The 16587-nt window shown below is 40.4% G+C and overlaps 2 long non-coding RNA genes across 3 annotated transcripts in view; one reads left to right on the top strand and one right to left on the bottom strand.

Moving 5' to 3' along the window:
• Positions 1 to 233: 233 nt before the first annotated feature.
• The window catches only part of LOC142469889 (uncharacterized), a 97448-nt gene continuing 81094 nt past the window's right edge, over positions 234 to 16587 (bottom strand). The window contains exon 3 of the long non-coding RNA XR_012789117.1: positions 234 to 503. This is a non-coding gene — a long non-coding RNA (uncharacterized LOC142469889). The remainder of the gene's footprint in view (positions 504 to 16587) is intronic.
• On the top strand, positions 6552 to 12005 carry LOC142469884 (uncharacterized). Of its 2 annotated transcripts, none has more exons than XR_012789115.1 (4): positions 6552 to 6696; positions 10322 to 10390; positions 11466 to 11545; positions 11791 to 12005. It is a non-coding gene; the product is annotated as an uncharacterized LOC142469884 (long non-coding RNA). The 2 variants fall into 2 exon arrangements; XR_012789116.1 differs by lacking the exon at positions 11791 to 12005 and adding an exon at positions 11733 to 11785.

Here is a 16587-nt window from a genome sequence, read left to right as displayed (position 1 = left end):
CTGCAAACATTTCAGTGACATTTCTGCAGAGACTAATGGCCCATCGAATTAACACAGCAGGGGTCCCTGGAAGTCCTATTCAGTTTGAATGGGACTGCCAGGGACCCCCGCTGTTAATCAGATGGGCTATTAGTCTGTCAGCAGAAATGTCACTGAAATGTTGCAGCATGTACTCAGCATGTACCCAGGATGTACCCAGCATGTACCTGGGTCTTGTTGGTGATTGCCCCAGATTTGTTTTTGAATACTCATCGGCACTACAGTACGTGCAAAGAGCACTTAGAACAGTACAACATACAGATATTGATACTCATGGTATCAGTGTAGAAAATCCACCAGTCCCAAACCGTCCCCTCATAGTTTTGTCCCCCTTCCACAGCCACTATAGGAGGTAATTTTTCTTACCCCTGTCTCTGCCACGGATTTGCGAAGGAGGCATTCTCTGCTCCTCCGACTGCCGGTCACTGAGCCATGAGCAATATGTTTACTTGGCAAGTGTCCCTCTATAAAACAAAGCATTAATAGAGTTTAAACACAAAAATATATTGTATATAATTTGTACTTAAACACCCACAACATCAAATTGTTATAGTACTGTAGGTACTCTGTGGTGCCGCCTTGACATCTGGCTGCCATCTTAATAAAAAATGATTGCTATTCATTTCTAGTGACATTGTTACATTGTATATTATATAAAACATTTGTGAAGTTTTTGTCATGTCCAATGCAGGCACGGGCAAAGATAATCCACGTGTCATCTGCTAGACACATTCTGAATTGCAATTACATAAATAAACCACTGTTGGCGGTTTGTAGCTGGCCCACGGATGAGCCAAGGTGAACAAAGCGTATTCTTACACCTTGTCACGGTACCTAAAATAGTAAGTCTGGCTGCATTTCTATATATTACACTCACATATCAACATCATATAATCAGCATGTTTAGAAATAAGGGCTCTATGCAGTTGATAAGGGTTTTTTCGCCATTTTACAGCCAAAATTGGGTTTGAGATTCAGTAAGCGCCGATAATTTTGTTATGGCCAGTCTGCTGCCGATAAGCCTGTTTTCGGCACTTATCGACACTTTTTTAATTCGGCTGTATTCAAGTAGCAAAATCAGCTTATCGGGGCTGATCGGCACTAAGAAATTGAGACTTTATGGCCAATTTCTCCCGCCAACTAAAGTTGGCAAGTTGGAGGGGAGAACGATCGCTAAGGCTGCCGGAACGGCACTTAGAAAAAAAAATCATCTGCACATCAATGGAGTCAATGGAGCGGGGATGTATAACATTATAGTACTGTTTACGTTCCATTGCTCACAATACAAATGTGATTAGCATTACAGTGTGGGGGGCATTCACTGCATTGTGTCACACCTGACGTGTATTATTTGATTTACATTGTACTTTTATATGTTTTCATCATTTGCGTGTCACATTACTCATCATGTGATGATGTGTCAATGGAAAATCCTATACTCAACTCTTAAAGGAGAAGCTCACATAATATGACACATTTTACTGAACTGAGCGACAATTGTTTATATGATGTTACACATGTCACACATCTAACACATCCACCGTATATTCATGTTGCTTTACATTACACAATGCTTGTAATGTGTAACGCATCTTTAAACGTTCATGTGCATCTTTCTTCTCATGTTTACATGTACTTTGGGTCCTCCCTTTTTTCATGACGTCCGTTATTGGACAGTCAATCACATTGCATGTTTACATTGTTAACGTTGCATTACAAGCACTTCAACCTAACTTATACACACATCTACACTAGTTAATCATTGTGACACCTTTCAAACTGATTCTATAGCAACTATCCTCATAACATAAATGTATGCATATGCACACGAGAATTCATTGTTGTGAACATGTGACAATAACATGGCTAATTAGACATGTTACAGCAAACTTTTTCCACGTCAATCTCAGGCTTTTTGTCTAATTACATGACTGACTGTTGCGTTCAGAAGTGTTACATGCATTGTACATTACACTAATAATTTTCAAACAATGTATGTACAAAGCTTCACGTTACATCATTGTCAAATATCATGATTGCCTGCTGAATACACAGAACAAATACTTCTTATATCAAATGGAGACAGCTTGGGAGCCAAGTACTTTAATATGTTAATGTAACACCTTGCATTTTACTATGTCACCTGACATCATCACATACCTATTTAAAGGACGCCCATTACCTGCTCTTTCACAGCTACTCATTTCAAAATGTTGCGATTGTTTAGGAGACGTCGGAACATTCTTTTGCATGAGTGGCTTGCTGATCAAGAGAATGACATAGGGCAAGGGAGAGACAGAGCCAGGGACAGTGACAGGGACAGGCATGCGGATACGACAGGGACAGGGAGAGGGACAGGGCAAGGGACAGGTAGAGGGATAGGAGATCAGAGCAGAACACAGAGGAGACAAGTTGTGCCTCGTCCGCGTGTGTACAGGGAGAGAACCCTGTTAGATGGGATGAGTGAGGAGGAGATAGTAAGTCGCTATCATTTGAGTTCAGCAGCAATCTTATCTCTTTATGAAGAGATAAGGGGAGATTTAGATTTTTTGACAGCCAGAGGTCGTGCAGTCCCTGGGCTTGTTAAAATGCTGTGCTCATTACATTATCTTGCTTCCGCGTCATTCCAGACAACAGTGGGCATAGTGGGCGGGGTCTCGCAATCTACATTCTCGCGGGCCTTTACCCAGTTTCTCTATGCACTCAATAGACGCGCTAGGAATTATATTCATTTTCCTACAGAGGCGACAGAGTGTCTGGAAGTCAGGAATGGCTTTTATAACATAGCAGGGATACCATGTGTGCTGGGTGCAATCGATTGCACCCATGTTGCTTTGATTGCACCTAGTCAGAGTGAGCATGTTTACCGCAACCGTAAGCACTACCATTCACTGAATGTCCAGGTGGTAAGTGATGCCACGATGAGGATAATGCATGTGTTACCCAAATTCCCTGGTTCCAGTCACGATTCCTCTATCCTGAGGAACTCTTCAGTCTTCCATGCTTTCGAAAAAGGACATTTTGGACATGGTTGGCTGTTGGGTGAGTACATATTTGGATGTTGTAACACCAAACACATTTTTGTTTAGGAATCATTTCATTGTAGAATCTTATCACTAATGTAAGCTTATGTGTGCTCCATTGATTATAGGTGACTCAGGATACGGAATTAGGCCCTGGCTCTTGACTCCGGTGCTAAACCCTCAAACTGAAGCAGAGGAGAGGTACAATGCAGACAATATATCTACGTGATCTGTTATAGAGAGGACATTTGGTACTCAAGACCAGATTTAGGTGTCTCGACAGAACTGGTGGGGCTCTTCTATACAAGCCTCAAAAAGTGTCTGATATTATCATTGCCTGTTGCATTTTGCACAATGTGGCACTCACACATAATGTACAATCAGACCTAGCTGAGGCTTTGGTAGAGGAGCATCCCACCCATGTAGCTGCTGAAAATGAACACTGGCCAGTGGTGGCCAGACACGCCAGAATCTCATAAATTCCTTTTTTTCTTGTAAGTAAAAACATTTATTTTCATAGTACTACTTTTATATATTAATTATGTAATATTAACACTAATTGTTTTTTACATAACCTTCTGTTAGGACACAGATGAATATGGGTTGCACACCTTTCTCTTCTCTGCTGTGTGCACAAAGGCATGTGGCAGCGGTATGTTATTGTTGCACAGGTTATATAATCCTTCTTCAATTGTAAATTAGTTGTGTGTATGTGAATACAACTGGTGTAACAAATGAGTAATTGTTTAGCATTGTGTTGGTGATGATGCTAACACAATACACATAGTATGGCCATAGTCATTCATTCTTGCAGTATGCTTATACAATATTATTGTTACAGTGTAACATGCGCATCCATATGATGTGTACACCAGGCTGCTTTTCATTTGTTATGTGATAAAATATACATGGTGTTTCACATTTAACACCAAATACACACTTTGCTGTGTTGCTTACGTTAGTGAAGATGTCATGTACATGTTTGAAATTTATATATTGTTCCATTGTATTATAGGTATATCTCCTCTATGACTGATCATGGTATGTATATGAACTGACATCTGTCATAAGATGTGCCTAACTCAATAGACGTTTAATTATACGATGTTAAAACCCAACATATTGCTACACGTTAAATTTTACATACATGTAGTTTCTGAATCATGTACAGTACATGCGTTTACCTACTATTGAGGTTTCATGATCATTGTATTAGAAAATGATTAGTGCCATTACAGTACATCACATTTAATGTATGTTCCCTTAAAAATTCCATTAATCTAATATAGAGGTGGGTGGAGAGAACGGGATAAATGCTGATAGTTTTATCCTTACGGGAGATGATTAATTACGGATGCAATTGACTGATCATAACAGTCCATGCATGAATGCCTGTAATCACACCAATGCTTTGTACATCTTATATGTTGCAATGTATGTTATTAGTAATGCTGTACATTATTAGTAAAGATGACTTTAGCATTCTCACATGTGTATGTATAAGTCACACATCTGTGTTGATGTGACCTACATGTAACAAGTGTCAAACTGTTAACATAAACCAAGTCGTGTCTCAAATTTAAGTGTAATTTTGCATTATTAATTTCACCCAATGAAAATGTTGTTAATATAGTTGTCATGTAATTCATGTCACTTCATCATTATTATGATGATCATTTACAAGTAGTGTCAACATATGAACGTCAATCACGTGCACATTTGCATAGGCACACTTTTCAATACAACTGTTTGTGTCTGTATCAATTTGTGTATGATGCATGTATAACACCGTCAAATGATAACATCAGCTTTATTATGGTAGCTTATATCATCATATTCACTTTGCTATGTATGTGTTGAACGTTTAATAAACACAGAAAACTACAGTTAGTTTGCTACAAGAAATATACACATAAACGTAATTGTTTACCTGATGTTTACCTAATATTCATAACTGCATGCATTGTAGTTGACCACTACATCTTGCCAATAACATTCTTTGCAGCAGTCCCAAACCATTTTAACAACATTCCCATGTTACAAGAGAATTTTTACATTAAATGGCTAGTTGGTTGTAAGTCTCCTTTACATAGTTTCTACATTTATACATTCCATTACACAATATACTACACAAATGTTTGTTCAGAGTGGGAATTGTTGTTATATATAAAACAGACCATGCCATATAATGTTAGTACTAAATAAAGAACACACATTAAATTTTATAACTGCACTGTTTAGCAACATCATTATGTTAATTATGTGCTTATGCAATATAGGCATAATTGGATCACATTTTGTATTGTTATTTAATATGCGCTGCAAGCAATATCTAAATAGTTCCATATGTAGTATATTAGTCGGTCGCTCCTCCGCACAATCATCTCATATAACGTTAGACTCTTCTGAAATGATACATTGATCCCATTGAATCTTCACCGACATCTCTGAAAAACAGCAAATACATTATGGTCAAAGATGGCACCTTAATATATGTGTAGCCATGACAACGCGTTACATATCTCTATATGATTGTGTATATCCACGCGTTAATCACTTATACGTTAGAACTACAAGGTTATAAGTAAACATCATTATTGATAATTTTGTTAATTGTGTTGCACGCATAACTATGTATATGAACTGTCCGTTGGCTGTATACATAAAAATGTGCGCGCACATCTTACTGTGCGCACGCACTTCACGATTGGGTCGACTAAGTGTTAGCGCATGCGCAAAACAATGCGTACGTTGTGCGTTCAATACATGTTGTAAATACCATTAACCATATAATATTTATTTCAAATCCAATGAAGGCGAAACTACATTCGTTATAAACGCGTACTTCTATAATCTTTTTAAACAGACGTGTGTGGACGGAAACAACGGCCGATCACACAATGCGCGAATCCAATACCTGTGACGTCATGTTAAGGCAGCGTGAAGTGCACGCAAACACTCCTCCCACAGAATTAACATTGGGCTTACGCACAGTGCACGCCCACAAAACAGACGCGCACGCATGACACAGTGCAGTGACCGTAACTATAACAAACCGACACAGCCAATAGGCTTTGACACGCACACGTCGGTTGGGGGCGGGCCTTACATCCATAATCCTTTTTATGGACGCCTTGGCACATGACAAGGGTCCCACGTCATATGTGGCCGACCCGGTTTTTTTTTATAGATGTTGCATGATAAAGAAACAGGTGTGTGTTACAGTTATGGTAACATGTTGCTATTATATGATTTAAGAGATAGGAAAGTAGGAATATGTATTGCGTGACCAATGTGTAGTAATGTTTCTGGTTCTAGTATATTGTAATAGGAAACAATGTGTTTGTGACCGCTACATGTTATGCAGTCTGCAATGTAACGCTGTATCCACGCATTTAAACTAAAAATGGTGGATAGACAAAAGTTAAAAATTTTAACGGTGAGTCAACGCATAACGATTGTTATATTTACCATTCTTCTAGAAGTAACACTTCGTCTGGCTGCAACTGCTCGCTCCAGAAAGACAATGCATTTGCATCCATGCTTGAGCCAACCGCTGAATCCTGTATGACACACATCTCCATGAGGCGCTCATAGGAATCGGCACTGCCTTCTTCAAACAATTGGTCCGGAGGTACGTTCATTTCTTCGTGTAGCCATTCGAATGCGTTTGCAGCAGAAAGGCTTTGTAAAACATCATAGCAGTTACACTGGCGACACACTTTATTCGAGCTTGGCTAGTCCCACGAATTCAGGTATACCCGGGTGTATTGAGGTTTGTGACTGTTTTCTGCCCGAGTGCATTGAGGTATTTTCCAGGCAGGGATTGAAGCATTTTATTCCCGCTGGCTGCAATACTGCACAGTATATATATATATATACTGCATTACAATTCATGAATTTATGCCATCTGGTAGACACGCGAAGCATTCCAGCCTATTAAATCCTAATCATTATCATTTAACAGATCAGCCGCCCGTCAGCCAGGCATGAACCCAGGCTGGGAAGGCAAACGCAACGGGGCTTGTCAGAGGTGAGGAGCGGCGCATTCCAGGTATCTGCCAGGTACATACTGGGTATTTGCTCGAATAAAGTGTGTCGGTGCAGTATGTTCTTGTAGCATGTGTGTTTCAGGAATGGAGGGCGCAGATATTGCAGCAGGTATAGATTCACACGGAACAGTAGTAGCGGATCCATTGCTATTGTTATTAGGAATAAATATGCTATTTATCAGAAGATATGTGCCATGTTCCATGGTGATTTTAAATTGCGGTGCAATCTGCCAAAATCCATACCTTTCATGTAGGTTATCCTGCACACGTTCAAAACATTTATTTGTTGATAAAGTGAATCTTACAGAGGATTTAAAATTTCCAGAACGCCCAGGGTCTTGGTAATAAGGATATTTAGTTCGTATCAAATCATAGATCTGGCCCACGTTGGCTTTGTTTTCTTGAGTTGATATGATCGCCTCCGCAATCATTACTTTATACGCTTTGTGTGGATGACTGTTGAGAATTAGATCCTCAGCCATTGCAGCGTCTCAAATAATGTGAGTGGAGTTGCACGTTCTCTCTTGAGAATGTGAAACGAGGTAAATGTTATCTGTTTTGTGGGTTTCTACTCAAGGCCAACATAAAAGTTACATGTTTCACTCCTTTTTGCAAACACCAATTCCATTTTGTAGAAATAATTGGCAGACATTTGTGGTTTCTGATTGCCATTTCACTGTGAAAGTAAAATTAAGGTTTTTTAATCTACATTCTCAAAACAAGTGTCTGATTTTCATTAAATAACAATGTGGGTGAGTACAAAAACAGTGTTGGCATTATGAAAATAGTGCTTACACAGACATATAATGAGATATACACGCAGCTGCTAATGTTTTTTTGTGTATGCTTTTTTCCTACATTTCCCTGTGTTTCTTTCTGTCTGTTAACTCCCTGTCTGTGTCACAGATTTTAACTATGTGAGTATATGTAGATATATATATATATATATATATATATATATATATATATATATATATACACAAATATAACTGTATGCTCATCTGCATGTCTTAGGCAGGTCTGCAACCCCGCCTTTCCCCATCATCACCCAGCATACAGCACTTCCACTGCAGCAAGAGATTCTGGGAAATTACATGCAAATGAGCACACAGTGTCACTTTTTGCCTCAAAAACCATTTTTAACATGGTTCCCTATAGGCTTAAGCTTGCTGCATGGTCACAGCTTTGAGCACAGCCAGGGTTAAGGTGCAAACCCAGAAAACCACCCACAGACAGATGTTTCGACCTTAATGGGTCTCATCAGTGTGGGGTTGATTTTAACTGGGTATGCAAAGAGGCTATGGGATAGGCTATACCATAATACTGAGTTAAGTTATGGTGAGTAAAAAAAGTGACAAAAACCCTCCACAGGAAAGCAAATATGCAAATACAACTGTATGCTCATCTGCATGTCTTAGGCAGGTCTGCAACCCCACCTTTCCCCATCATCACCCAGCATACAGCACTTCCACTGCAGCAAGGGATTCTGGGAAATGACATGCAAATGAGCACACAGTGTCACTTTTTGCCTCAAAAACCATTTTTAACATGGTTCCCTATAGGCTTAAGCTTGCTGCATGGTCACAGCTTTGAGCACAGCCAGGGTTAAGGTGCATACCCAGAAAACCACCCACAAACAGCTGTTTCGACCTTGATGGGTCTCATCAGTGTGGGGTTGATTTTAACTGGGTATGCATGAGAGGCTATGGGATAGGCTATACCATAATACTGAGTTACGTTATGGTGAGTAAAAAAAGTGACAAAAACCCTCCACAGGAAAGCAAATATGCAAATACAACTGTATGCTCATCTGCATGTCTTAGGCAGGTCTGCAACCCCGCCTTTCCCCATCATCACCCAGCATACAGCACTTCCACTGCAGCAAGGGATTCTGGGAAATGACATGCAAATGAGCACACAGTGTCACTTTTTGCCTCAAAAACCATTTTTAACATGGTTCCCTATAGGCTTAAGCTTGCTGCATGGTCACAGCTTTGAGCACAGCCAGGGTTAAGGTGCATACCCAGAAAACTACCCACAGACAGCTGTTTCGACCTTGATGATATATTTTAACTATCTAAACTGGTAGATTTTTTTTTTTCACAACATTCACTTGATTCTTCCTTTTAAAACACAGTATTATAATTATAAAGGCAAATGTTAGTGAAATATACATAATCTGAGCCTATAACACTATGGGCCTAAAATTAATATTAATCACATAATTCACTCATGTTGATGACCATTTAAATAGGTTTCATACAAGGCCTACTTAGTGGCATAAATATGTTCAGTGTACAACTGGATTAAATAGATATATTATAGGTTCTAACACTACAGGCCTTCTAAACTAACAAAAGGCCTTGTTTGATGGTAAATCTAAATTGGACACAGCTGAATGTAGTAGGCCATCAAACATAGTAACCCTGTAATATGTAACCATTTCAAATAGTCAGAGCAATATAAAAAAACCCTGTTTACATATAAGCCCTTAAATACAGTTATATATACAAATAGTTAAATATTGGTTATAGAGACATATATATATTGTACAATATACATATGTATATGTGTATATGTGCCTATAGGGAACCATGTTAAAAATGGTTTTTGAGGCGGGTGATGATGGGGAAAGGCGGGGTTGCAGACCTGCCTAAGACATGCAGATGAGCATACAGTTATATTTGCATATTTGCTTTCCTGTGGAGGGTTTTTGTCACTTTTTTTACTCACCATAACTTAACTCAGTATTATGGTATAGCCTATCCCATAGCCTCTTTGCATACCCAGTTAAAATCAACCCCACACTGATGAGACCCATTAAGGTCGAAACATCTGTCTGTGGGTGGTTTTCTGGGTATGCACCTTAACCCTGGCTGTGCTCAAAGCTGTGACCATGCAGCAAGCTTAAGCCTATAGGGAACCATGTTAAAAATGGTTTTTGAGGCAAAAAGTGACACTGTGTGCTCATTTGCATGTCATTTCCCAGAATCTCTTGCTGCAGTGGAAGTGCTGTATGCTGGGTGATGATGGGGAAAGGCGGGGTTGCAGACCTGCCTAAGACATGCAGATGAGCATACAGTTATATTTGTGTATATATATATATATTATTTATATTTATATATATATATATATATTTTTTTTAACTATTACAGTGTGTGTACATATATCCCTACATACTATATATATATTACAAAACATTCACAGATATGGGATTGAAACCAGTACTCATACATGATGAAAGGACAACATTAAGAAGGTTCAAGCAAGGTGAAGGTAAGTAATATTTAACACTTAATCCTGCTCTACACGGACAATAAAGATGTTAGCAGTTAAATAGATGTTTGATTTAAGTTGCATGTGAATAATATTCACATGCAATTACAAGCTCAAATACCTATGAAACACACCCAAATACAATGTTTTGCAGCTAAGTGAATTGCAGCTTCTCCAAACATAGCAACTGGGTAATGTTGCTATGTTACTGAACAGATGATTAATACATAAATAGAAATAAAAATATTCATTCATTAAGACTGTTAATCTTTCCAAATCTTCACGTGTACAAGGACATACTTGAATGTTTGGAAAAAACAGGTCTTCATCATACATAAAATATTAATTAGATAATCTAAAGTGAACAAAACAAGGCCAAATACAGATATAGTTAATTATAACATTTATTATTTTTTTTCCTTTTGAGACCGAGTCACAGGCCTGCTTGTTGTCTCTTGGATTTTTCTTTTCCGTTTGGCTACAACTTTAAGCACAACAGAGCCACTTTGACTGGCCTGTGGCACTTCCGGGGCATGGCTTGTGGCCTGTGGCTCTTCAGAGGCAGGGCTTGTGTCCAGTGAGTGTTCACGGCCCGGGCTTGTGTCCAGTGACTGTTCACGGCCAGGGCTTGTGTCCAGTGACTGTTCTCGGGCAGGGCTTGTGTCCAGTGAGTGTTCACGGGCAGGGCTTGTGTCCAGTGACTGTTCACAGGCAGGGCTTGTGGCCAGTGACTGTTCACGGGCAGGGCTTGTGGCCAGTGACTGTTCACAGGCAGGGCTTGTGGCCAGTGACTGTTCACAGGCAGGGCTTGTGGCCAGTGACTGTTCACAGGCAGGGCTTGTGGCCAGTGACTGTTCACGGGCAGGGCTTGTGGCCAGTGACTGTTCACGGGCAAGGCTTGTGGCCAGTGACTGTTCATGGGCAGGGCTTGTGGCCAGTGACACTTGTGCACTGTGTACCAACTTGTTCACAACTGATGCTTGCTCCGTTTCTTGTTTGGGTTTTTTTATTTGTGTCCAAAAACTGGTCAGTAGTAACTGCTTGTGCATTTTTGTTTTTGGCGCCTCCTTTGTAGGTGTCAGTTCCAGATTTTCTACAGATGGCAGCGGTAGGATGTTGTCAGGAACATGCAGAGAACTTTCAGCTACTTTACCGGTAACATCCCGACCTGGGGAATGAACATCAGGTGACTGGGGTGAAAAAGTAGTAGCATGTAAACATCCATCCTCTGATGGTGTAAAGCTGAATGGATGTGCTGCTGTAGTCATTCTCAAGTGATTAGCTTGAGTTAGCTGAACAACTATTGCTTCTAATGACGTGTTAATTTTTTGCATTTGTTTAGGCACTTCAATGAACACTCTATGGAGATGTGACAATTGTGATATCATTTCTTCCTGCAGTGATATCATCCTTTCGTGCACTGACATCAGATCTGAATGGCGACGATTTTCTGCTTCAACAATTACTTCTTCAGAAGCTACTATTGCAGCATATGTGCTAGTTGCTGTAGGAATAGCCTGTGTAACTCTTTGAATGGGAACCTCTTCATGGTCACTTGATTGCATTTCTGTGTCTTTGGCGGCATCATCATCATGATTATCATCATGTGCTAAAAATAAATGTACACATAATGAAATGGCATGTTAATTTGAGCTGTTTTACTATGTAATTATACACTGTGATAACTAACACCTAACATGTTTTCATACGTTTTATAACGTCACATTAAAATGTACCTTGACTTACGAATTCTGTTTGGACTCAGTGTGAAATAAGAATGAATGAAAAGTTGTTCAAAACTCACAACTCCTACATGATACTTAACATCACTAACACAATACATGTTGTGTAAAAAAAATCATTTTCACTGACAGTAAGTAATCCTATTTAAATAACATGTGCAAAACAAATAATGAACATTTTTAACATAACATATAGAAGTGAACATATTATATTTTCTGCACCTCATACACTCTCCTTCCAGGTGTGATGAGGTGCATGACCCAGGTGAAGACACTTGTTCCGTCTCAGGTGACACATGTCCTCCAGGAGCAACTATATACACTGGCGACACACTTTATTCGAGCTCGGCTAGTCCCACGAATTCGGGTATACCCGGGTGTATTGAGGTTTGTGACTGTTTTCTGCCCGAGTGCATTGAGTTATTTTCCAGGCAGGGATTGAAGCATTTTATTCCCGATGGCTGCAATACTGCACAGTATATATATATATACTGCATTACAATTCATGAATTTATGCCATCTGGTAGACACGCGAAGCATTGCAGCCTATTAAATCCTAATCATTATCATTTAACAGATCAGCCGCCCGTCAGCCAGGCATGAACCCAGGCTGGGAAGGCAAATGCAACGGGGCTTGTCAGAGGTGAGGAGCGGCACATTCCAGGTATCTGCCAGGTACATACTGGGTATTTGCTCGAATAAAGTGTGTCGCAGCAGTAGAACAATAACATCAGTTGTTAATTGACATGTGAAAATATTGAAGATAGAGTTACTGTATGTTGAGTTTTTATGGCTAACTAACAGCATCAGTTCCTGAACTGAAAATGTGTGTGGCAAAGTGAACATAAATATTTGTAATGACAATGTACATGCCACTGTACTTAGGGCTTTTTATTTCTGTAACATACAACATACTATGTTTATGCAGTAATGCGTTAAGATAATATAAATAATATTGGGCATATACTGCATATTTTGTGTTCTCATATCACAATAATAATGTACATAACTATCATGAGATGAACTTTCACAATGCTTATCATTAAGAAAGTCATATTGGAAAAGTAATAGTTTTTGTTAGAGGATATGTGTGGTACATTAATCGAAGCTGTTGCACGGCTGAATGTGGCTGCCACTCAACAACACAACACATGCAGTGTGTGATAATGTGTTGTTGATATCAGTTGAACTATAGATCTGAGTGAACGAATGTGTGACGTACGGTTTCATAGCTAATGGCTTGTTGGAAGATTTAGTACCTAGAGTGAACCTTTCAAATCACTGTGATTACCTTCTGTTTTGCTAGTCAGGTTGTAAGAACGGTAGTCCCTCCCCCAAAAACAGTAATCAACCAGACCTTTCAATTACTTCAACCACGTGAAAATGGTGTCAACAAAGTTGACCGTAACATGACCCTGTTATTTGGCTGTGTGCTGAACCCCACCCCCTCTGTTGACGTGTATGCTGTGATTACATATTAATTGCAGCTGCTTTAACACAATGGTAGATGAGCAAAATATTACTCTGAAGTGTGCAAGCTATGAACACAATGACATAATATATGCGACGTGTGCCTCATTATGATGTCTGTATATGATATGAAGCAAAAAAGGACCTTTTAAAAAACCTCAACACATTTGTTAGTGCAAGTGATGTTTGTTGGCCGTTGCATGTAATATATTAGATGCATGATTTGAAGAGGCAGTAATGTCGTGTATGTAGGAGTTAAATAAATAAAATACACATTAATATTATATATATATATATGTTCTGCACCAGTACCTAGTAATATTTTCTCATTAGCATGTCTTACACATGTGTGCTACCCTGTTGTTCCCCATAATCGTCCACCATAAATTGCTTGTACTGCAGCAAAGGATTGTGGGAATTGACATGCAAATGAGCACGCAATGCCACGTGGTATATTATGTACTGCTTTTAGTAGGATTACAACTTATATGTATATTTAGTTATATATATATATATATATATATATATATATATATATATATATATATATATATATATATATATATATATATAGAGAGAGAGAGAGAGAGAGAGAGAGAGACACAGACATATATACATATATAGATGTAGGTATGCTTATATTGGGAAGAAAGTACAAATAGCAGCGGAAATGTGTAAAATAACTGTAAGCAACGACACGCCTAGTACAGTAACATTTCTCACCTGGTGGAAATTGTGAGGAATAAATTCCGATGTCTCTGTCACCGGGCAAATCCTCCACGACGACGGGAAGTAATTTTTCACGAAGCAGCTCCTTCAATGGAGTTAAGATGAGACGTTGTGCTGGCGGCCCACCTCCAGTGGCAGAAGCATGCACGCGTTGGTCTTGTATTTTCTTTTTTAATTTAGCCCTAATATCATCAAATCTCTTGCGACAATTCAGCTTGTCCCTGACCCGATTCCCACACGCATTCACACCAATTATTATTTTGTCCCACATTTCTTTTTTGCTTGATGAACTTGTCCGCACTAGAAATACATACAAAATATATGACGTTAATTCATAATAATACAACCACCAGTTTCCTACACTGCTAGCTGTTCCAAGAGATAGCAAACATGCTGGTTTAGGTGTAATATGTGAAGCACATGAGCATTCACTTCTAAACCTAGACATGTAAGGAAGCTTGCATTAATATTGTACACAGGCGGCACACTTAATTCGAGTACGGCTCATTCCGCAAGCCGGGATATGTCCCGGCTTGCGAGCCGCACTCCCTCAGCGTGCCGCGCATCACCGATGCACGGTCACGCATCATCGGGTGCCTGTGCCACCTGTACGCGTGCCCAGGGCTCCCCGAGGGAGCCCTGGTGTCGCGCGGATGTTAGGACGGCGGCGGGACGTTCCTGGGGACCCGGCGGACCCGGTAAGGAGAGGGGGAAGCCCCGATCGGCGGGCCTCTCCTCCGAGGCTTCGGCGCGCGCCCGGCACCCTCCGGCGCGCGCCAGGTTACTGCTGCGGCCGAGAACGGGCAAATGCTCTAATAAACTCGGCCGCAGCAGTATGTAGTTAGCGTAAATTGAACGCCTGAGTTTTCTTGTCGTTGTAACGCATGATAAAAAGATGTGTTTCCACAATAATTAACATTGATAGATATTATGGACCCATATTTGCATATTAACAAAACTAACATGCCTAGGATCACATGTATTTGAAGAATGAATGGAAAGGTACACTTACCTACTAAATGGCCATACAGACTGTCATAGTGCTCCAGAATCCCAGTGACAAGAGCTGTATTTTCCTGGTCATTGAAGCGAGGATTACGTGGATGCTCCACACGTTTCTTCCGAGCACGTTTAGGCTCAGAGCTTGCCTGCTGCTGACTGGACTCTTCTTGTTCCAATGGAAGAGACTCCAAAAGCTGGCCACCAGCAAGCACGCCACCACCAGACACCCCATCAGCAACTGAGCCACCAGCAGCACTCACACTCCCAGCAACAGCACTTGCACTCCCAGCAACAGCACTCGCACTCCCAGCAACAGCACTCACACTCCCAGCAACAGCACTCGCACTCCCAGCAACAGCACTCGCACTCCTAGCAACATCACTCCCCTGAACAGTACGTTCACTCCGACACGTACTCGCACGAGTAGCAGTACCACTCACACCAGCATCACTCTTCCCACGCTTTGCGGGCATACTTATAGCACTCACAAAAAACAAATGTACAGCCAATCACACGAAACACTTCCACATACAAAACAAGACAAAGACGTAAACAAAACAACAAAGGACAAAGCTCTCACAATACACAACAAGTCTCTCAGTCAATATGCAAATATTAAATCGCCCAGCTCTGTGCGTCTCTCTCTCTCATTCCCAACAACACAGAGAATGATTAACAGTACACGTTGCCTTTAAATATGGCGCGCTATCCAATACACTGGCGACACACTTTATTCGAGCTCGGCTAGTCCCACGAATTCGGGTATACCCGGGTGTATTGAGGTTTGTGACTGTTTTCTGCCCGAGTGCATTGCGTTATTTTCCGGCAGGGATTGAAGCATTTTATTCCCTCTGGCTGCAATACTGCACAGTATATATATATATACTGCATTACAATTCATGAATTTATGCCATCTGGTAGACACGCGAAGCATTGCAGCCTATTAAATCCTATTCATTATCTTATTTAACAGATCAGCCGCCCATCAGCCAGGCATGAACCCAGGCTGGGAAGGCAAATGCAACGGGGCTTGTCAGAGGTGAGGAGCGGCGCATTCCAGGTATCTGCCAGGTACATACCGGGTATTTGCTCGAATAAAGTGTGTCGGTGCAGTACATGCTTGCTTCGCCTGATTCAGCAAGAATTTTGATTGGCGAACCTAACAGCACCCCGCCATGCACGCCGATACACCTGTGTGTGATCGGCAAATCATCGTGAGAGTGGGCGGAATGGTTTTCGGCTTGATTCTGAAGG

The sequence above is a fragment of the Ascaphus truei genome, chromosome 1, assembly GCF_040206685.1.
Source record: "Ascaphus truei isolate aAscTru1 chromosome 1, aAscTru1.hap1, whole genome shotgun sequence".
NCBI lineage: Eukaryota > Metazoa > Chordata > Amphibia > Anura > Ascaphidae > Ascaphus > Ascaphus truei.
Note: the sequence above shows the minus strand (reverse complement) of the source record. Positions and strands in the feature narration are given on the sequence as shown.